The following is an 8,182-nucleotide window of genomic DNA, read 5'->3' on the forward strand; positions in this document are numbered from 1 at the left end:
CGTGGCTGATCGGGCACTGATCTCCTGTTTATCAGGCAGTGATCAGTGACTGACAGGCGCTGATCAGGGGACTGTGCACGCACTGATCACCTGGCTGATCAGGAACTGACCACCTGACTGCGCATGCAGTGATCACGTGGCTGGTCGTTCACTGACCACGTGTTTATCATACGGTGATCACGGGACTGAGAGGCGCTGATCACGTGACTGTGCAGTCAGCGATCACGTGGCTGATCATGCACTGATATCGTGACTGAGCATGCACTGATCATGTGCCGGGAGCCGGTGAGGCATTCCACTCTGGACAAAGGTCATGAGGAAGGAGGCTCGGCATACGCAAATTCGGGATCGAGCCTCAGGAGTCCACCCGGATATTCTCGAGCATCTCCCCCCCAAAAAACCAGAGTCTGCCTACTGTATTGCTTTGTGCTCTCACCTCTGATTTCACTGGGGGCTGTCCCCCACCACCATCTCGCTCTCTCTGTCAAAGAGTTAACTTACAGCTCCAATTCAAAAAGTTCCTTGTCATTCTTCCCTTGAACTTCCACCTGAGTCTCCATCTGGAGCGCGGAACCCACCACGCTTCCTAATTATTCCTGTGCTGCTAAGACCCACTCGAGAAGGTGTCTAGAGTGAGGCACCTTCCGGTATTCGAGAGGGCACCTGCGTCCTACATAAGTGGTGCAAACTTCTTGTCTTGAAGTTTGATTGGTGTCCTACGTAAACCAAGCTATTCAGTCTCTTTTCTCCACCAAATTTTCCTACTGAGCTCTCCTAATACTATTATTCTTGACATCTCTGATTAGCATAGAAATAGTCGCCTAGGCCATCTCTCCTTCGAGTACCCTGGATCAGCTGTGGCTGGTCCCTGGCAGGTGGTGCCCGAACAGGGACCTCAGGAGGCAATACTCAAAGAGCTGAGCAGACACGAACCACGCAATCAGCAGGCAGGAGCTCAGCAGTGACCAATCATGCTGCTCAACTGGCAATAATCAAGCAGGTGACCAGGCAGGAATCACGCAGCTCAGCAGGCCCTGATCACCTGACTCTGCAGGCACTGATCACGTGGCTGATCAAGTCCAGATCACGTGACTGAGCATGCACTGATCACGTGGCTATCATGCACTGATCATGTGACTGCGCATGAACTGATGATGTGGCTGATCAGGCACTGATCACATGGCTCATCATGCACTGATCACGTGTTTCTCAGGCAATGATCAGTGACTGACAGGCGCTGATCATGGGACTGTGCATGCACTGATCACGTGGCTATCATGCACTGATCACGTGACTGCACATGCACTGATGACGTGGCTGATCGGGCACTGATCCCGTGTTTATCAGGCAGTAATCAGTGACTGACAGGCGCTGATCATGGGACTGTGCACGCACTGATCACGTGGCTGATCAGGAACTGACCACCTGACTGCGAATGCAGTGATAAACACGTGATCAGTGCATGCGTAGTCATGTGATCAGTGCATGGTCAACCACATGATCTGCGTCTCTCAATAACGTGATCAGTGCATGATGGCCAGGTGATCAGGACATGATCAGTCACATGATCTGTGCCTCTCAGTCACGTGATCACTGCATGATAGCCACATGATTAGTGCATGCTCAGTCACGTGATCCGGGCCTGCTCAGTTATGAGATTAGTGCCTGCTCATCTCCTTGATAATTGCCCGCTGAGCTGCATGATTCCTGCCTGCTCATCTGCTTGATTACTGCCAGCTGACCTGCCTGATTCCTGACAGCTCAGCTGCTTGATAATTGCCAGCTGAGCTGCGTGGTGATTCGTCTCAGCTGAGCTCCATGATTGTTGCCTGCTGATTGCGTGAACCATGCCTGCTCAGCTGTATGATTAATGCCTGCTGAGGCACATGATCAGTGCATGATGGCCACGTGATCAGCCCATGATCAGTAACATGATCAGCGCCTCTCAGTCACGTGATCACTGCATGATAGCCACGTGATCAGTGCATGCTCAGTAACGTGATGAGTGCATGATCAGCCACGTGACCAGTGCATGCTCAGTCACGTGATCAGTCCATGATCAGTCACGTGATCAGTGCGTGCTCAGTCACCTGATAAGTGCCTGATCAGTCACGTGATCAGTGCCTCTCAGTCAGGTGATCACTGCATGATAAACACGTGATGAGTGCGTGCTCAGTCACGTGATCAGTGCATGATCAGCCACGTGATCGGTGCATGCTCAGTCACGTGATCTGTGCATGATCAGCCACGTGATCAGTGCGTACTCAGCCACCTGATCAGTGCGTGCTGAGTCACGTGATCAGGGTCTGCTGAGTTACGGGATTAGCGCCAGCTCAACTGCTTGATAACTTCCAGCTGAACTGCGTGATTCCTGCCTGCTCTGCTGCTTAATAATTGCCAGCTGAGCTGCGTGATTCCAGCCTGCTCAGCTGCTTGATAATTGCCAGCTGAGCTGTGTGATTCATCCCAGCTGAGCTCCATGATTATTGCCTGCTGATTGAGTGATTCGTGCCTGCTAAGCTCTTTGATTATTGCCTGCTGAGGCACATGATCAGTGCATGATAGCCACATGATCAGCGAATGATCAGTCACATGATCAGCGCCTCTCAGTCACATGATCACTGCATGATAGCTACGTGATAAGTGCATGCTCAGTCACGTCATCAGTGCATGATCAGCCATGTGATCAGTGTGTGCTCAGTCATGTGATCAGGGCCTGCTGAGTTACGGGATTAGTGCCTGCTCATCTGCTTGATAATTGCCAACTGAGCTGCTTGATTCCTGCCTGCTCAGCTGCTTGATCATTGCCAGCTGAGCTGCGTGATTCCTGCCTGCTCATCTACTTGATAATAGCCAGCTGAACTTCGTGATTCCTGCCAGTTCAACTGCTTCATAATTGCTAGCTGAGCTTCGTGATTCGTCCCAGCTGAGCTCCATGATTATTGCCTGCTGATTTCGTGATTCGTGCCTGCTGAGCTCTTTAATTATTGCCTGCTGAGTCACATGATCAGTGCATGATGGCCACATGATCAGTGCATGCTCAGCCACGTGATCAGCGCCTCTCAGTCACATAATCAGTGCATGATCAGCCACATGATCAGTGCGTGCTCAGTCCCGTGATCAGGGCCTGCTGTGTTACGGGATTAGCCCCTGCTCAGCTGCTTGCTAATTGCCAGGTGAGCTGCTTGATTCCTGCCTGCTCAGCTGCTTGATCATTGCCAGCTGAGCTGCGTGATTCCTGCTGGCTCAGCTGTTTGTTACTTTACTCTTCAGTGAAGTAAGCCAGAAAGAAAAACACCAATACAGTATACTAACGCATATATATGGAATTTAGAAAGACAGTAACAATAACCCTGTATACGAGACTGCAAAAGAGACACCGATGTATAGATCAGTCTTATGGTCTCTGTGGGAGAGGGAGAGGGTGGGGAGATTTGGGAGAATAGCATGGAAACATGTATAATAACATGTATGAAACGAGTCGCCAGTCCAGGCTCGATGCACGGTACTGGATGCTTGCGGCTGGTGCACTGGGACGACCCAGAGGGAGGGTAGGGGAGGGAGGCGGGAGGAGGGTTCAGGATGGGAAACGCGGGTATACCTGTGGTGGATTCATTTCGATATTTGGCAAAACTAATACAATATTGTAAATTTTAAAAATAAAATTTAAAAAAATAAATCTTTAGCTAGACTCATCAAGAAAAAGAAAGGAAGAAAATAAAATTCTAAATGGAGAGGACATTACAAATGATAAGATAGAATAACAAAGGATTGTTAGAGACTTCGATGAAAAATTGTATACCAAAAAATCTGATAACCTAGCAGATACAGACAAATTCCTCTTTGTTCTTATATATCCAAAAGTTCCTCAAATACCTAAAACACTCTTTCTTACTGTAGGCTTCTTTGAGACACTATGTAAGGTTATTATTATGTGACTTAGGTCTCTTTTACATTTCTTTCACATGAGAACATTCCCCTTCCTTTCCCATGTCATTGAGTAGCTTGAAAATGGGGAGGGAGGAGGGAGGAGGGTTCAGGATGGGGAACACATGTATACCTGTGGCAGATTCATTTTGATATTTGGCAAAACTAATACAATTATGTAAGGTTTAAAAATAAAATAAAATTAAAAAAAAGAATCTTGAAGGACTTGCCACACTCTAGATAAGTTACAAAGCCATTTCTTAAGCTGTGAACCACCCCTGGCCAGCTAGGATTTCCAGAGGTGTATCATTTGATATTGTGGACAATCTTCATTGTGTCACTTAATGAAACTGGCGCATGTATCATCTCTGCCCACACCACCCTACTCCTCTCCTGAATCCACTTAGAACCCCAAGCAATAGCTTTCCTCTCTAGGAGGTCCCTAACAGTTTTCCAAGGAGAGCTGAAAAGGAGAGTAGTGTTTCCACAATCCAGAGAAACAGAAGCCTAGGGCTGTGTAGGCACTCTGCTGGGAAAAAACACAAGTTGATTGTCTCAGGAAAACAAACAGCCTACAGTATCTGTGTTCTGGAAGAGGAAGCTTCTATCACAAAGACATGTAGAGGACTTGCCGAGGTTCAGCAGCAGAGCTGCCACATCTCTTCTTGGAAGGCAGGCAGCAAGCAGCAGGCTGGGGTGCTCAGGTGGATTTCATGTGAACCCAAGTTGCTCCTTTCCTTGTACTTACATGCAGCCTGCATCAGCAGGTTAGATCCCACAGCTCCACCTCAGATCACATGGGAGCCAGTACCGTGCTCTGGATACTAAGGCTCCTGGGCAGGGAGATTGATGAGATGGCCAGGGGGCCTCTTCTACACACTAGCCCAACAGCACTGGAAGCTCATCCTGGCCACATCTTGCATGACTGCTTCAAGGTTCTGAACTTAAAGGCAAGAATTCATGCCTTCTGAGTTCCCACTCACCTGGACTACTTTCAGGGTCAAGTTTCCTCCCAATAATCCAGGGGAGCCTGATAGGAACCCCTGGAGGAATCAGAAATGAAAAACTCTAAGATACTCCTTTCGATGAGCTAAGAGAGCAGCTCAAATGCAAACATGCACGTGCTTCAGTCTGGATGAACACACGCTGGCTGGCTGTCAGCTTTGAGTCAGGCTTGTTGCTTGGCACTGGGGCATATGGAGACTATTCCAGACTACTCCACACTGGAATATCCCATTCCTCTCAAAGCTGTCAGTCTGGGCACCGTTGTGTTCTATCCATCCCTGATCTTTTTTTTATTTTTTCCCAAGTATTTTCAGAATGGATTCCAACTTAAATGTTTCTTCTTTAGCTTATACTCCTCTTGCTACTGCCTTACACTATAAACAGATATCAAATCATACTAATTAAATACCATTAGCATCTTTGAAGCCTTTTCATGTGGCAGAGTGGTAAAGAATCTGCCTTCCAATGCAGGAGATGCAGGAGAGCTTGGGATGATGCCCTAGAGGAGGTAATGGCAAGCCACTATTCCAGTATTGTTGCCTGGAAATTCACATGGGCAGAGGAACCTAGTGGTCTACAGTCCATGGGGTCGCAGAGAGTTGGACAAAGCTTAGCAACAAGTATCTTTTGCACAGGACATCACAACACTTCACAAACACTTGCCATGTGTAGTGAATTCATGTGTAAATTGGTTTCAAATTCACAGATGGATAGTAGTAGGTGGGTGTGTAGAGCTGAGAGATATCAGAAAAAATTCTGACTTACCATTCATAACTTGCATTATGATCTCAGGCATACCCCTCCACCTCCCTGGAGCCCTGTGTCCTCTCTGCATGCAGCACTGGCAGCTGAAAATAAAATGATCCTCGGTATTTGAAACTCTGGGAGAGGTGACTTTTATTCATCATAATAGTAGCAGAAGCATTATTGATATGTAGACACCAGGTGTCTGGATGCTGTTTCTCCTGTACAGCAAGTTTCACAGAAATAGATTTTCCTGCCCCAAATGCCAGGGGAGGTCATTTACACTGGTCTCTTTCATCCTTCCCTGCTGTACAATCTATGCATGTTGGTCATGGACAGTGAGCCTGACTACTCAGCAAGTTGAGCAATGCTCAGAAGGAATCCAGAGAAGGAAATGGTACCCCACTCCAGTACTCTTGCCTGGAAAATCCCATGGATGGAGGAGCCTGGTAGGCTGAAGTACATGTGGTCTCTAGGAGTCAGACACAACTGAACGACTACACTTTCATTTTTCACTTTCATGCATTGGAGAGGGAAATGGCAACCCACTCCAGTATTCTTGCCTGGAGAATTACAGGGATGGGGGAGCCTGGTGGGCTGCCATCTATGGGGTCGCACAGAGTCGGACATGACTGAAGTGACTTAGCAGCAGCAGCAGCAGCAGCAGAAAGAAACAGCTGGAGCCAATCCACGACGACAGGTAGAATAAATCCAGGTTGCTGAACTGGCCATGTGCTCACTTGAAATTCCAGTAGTCTTGGAGCACAGTCTTTGGTTGTTTATAATGCCACAGTCCTTTCTTTAGTAATTTTTGTCCTGTGTGTGCTAAGTGAACTAAAATTATTCACTGTGTATCTGACTTACAGATGGACTCTTTTAAGTCCTAAGGAATCAATCACTCTGTTGTTCAATTGTTGTTTTGTCCCTAAGTTGTGTCTGAATTTTTGTGACCCTAAATTCTAACTAACTTTACAAGGTTCTTAAGGGCTGTCTTAAATGAAATACCTCACATGGGAGAATTAAACATAAAGCTCCAAAGTAGGAGTAATTGTTTTTTTTAAAAAAAACTGTATGTCTGAATGCACTTAAAAAAACAACAACAAAAAAAGATATCCTCAAAAGTTTTCCAAAAAATGACACAAAAGCATGGGTGAAGTCAGCTTAGCCAGAAATAATGATAAATTTGGGCACTTTGAGGTAAGTTGAAACAGGTTTAGTATTTCTCTTGGTTTCTAAAAGTCAGTGTCTTTAATTAAAAATAAAACTAAAGTTAGATGACTGGTGTTTTGACATCCAACCAAGTTTTATTTCTGGTACAACTATCCAGACTAAAACACCACTTGCAGCAAAACTTGCACATTTTTATGTGAATGCTTGTTTATACTCAGCTCTCTAAGCTCCACACAATCATGTCCTGTTGTGAGTTAAGTAATCTTGTCCAACAGTATGTGGAAGTACACTTACATGTTCATTTCACCTCACTGTAAGTCCTTTCCAAATGTCTGACAGAGAACCTGGATGAAGTGTGAAGACCACAGACCATAGCCATCAGACAAGGACCATGTGCTAACACCCACCACACTCTCCAGGGTTATATGATCAGTAAGTTTTTGAATGGGCCACCCCAGACTCATAATATTCCAATTGGTTTTCTTTGACCTTGGACTTGCCCATGATGTCGTGCATAAGGCGAAGAGTCTGAAGACAGGTGACCTGCTTCCAAATGCTAACTCCACCATTTCTTGCTGTGTCATCACGGCAAATCATTTAAATCCTCTGAGCCCCAGTTTCTTCTTTCTACCTACCTACCTATCCATCTATCCACCCATCCATCTATCCATCCATCTTCTACCTTCATCTATTACAGCAGGTTGTGGTAAAGAGGAAAAGAGGAAGTATAAAGAGGGAGGCACTTTGAAAACTGCAAATGCATAAATTTACAGCAATAAGTCAGATGATGATAGATGGACAAGGGCTTAGGGCCTAGGCCTAAACTTGGGCTTTCTATTGTCTGAGGGTTCCTGGGATTTGAAAGAAGAATGAGACAGGGAACGTGGGCTAGGGGGTGATGACTTCCCGGATAGTTCCATGAGGTGGTCCCGCGGCCAAGTCAACATGATTGTCATTGAGTATGAAAGAAATGAGTGCCACACGTCGGAGGAGGAGAGTAGTGGTAACGTGGAATATTAAGTTGGGAGCTGAGGACCTGTTAGACCTGGATCCTTGACTAGAAGGAGGGCAGTGGGAGGAAGTGTGGAAAGAGCCTGAACCAGACCAAATGGAGCCATTTCTGGACCCCTGTTTTGTTATTCTCACTATGTGCTGTTGGATATAGAAACCTTCAATTTCCTGCTTGGTTACCCCTTAAAGTAATTCTTTAAACTGTATGTCTTTTCAAATTATTCATTTGGGCATCTTTCAAAATGCATGGTAACACTATCATTTGACAAAAAACAACCATTATATGTCTCTTCACATGTGTTTAAGTTAACATCTCAACCATTTC

Source organism: Bos indicus, chromosome 26 (assembly GCF_029378745.1).
Source record: "Bos indicus isolate NIAB-ARS_2022 breed Sahiwal x Tharparkar chromosome 26, NIAB-ARS_B.indTharparkar_mat_pri_1.0, whole genome shotgun sequence".
Lineage (NCBI taxonomy): Eukaryota > Metazoa > Chordata > Mammalia > Artiodactyla > Bovidae > Bos > Bos indicus.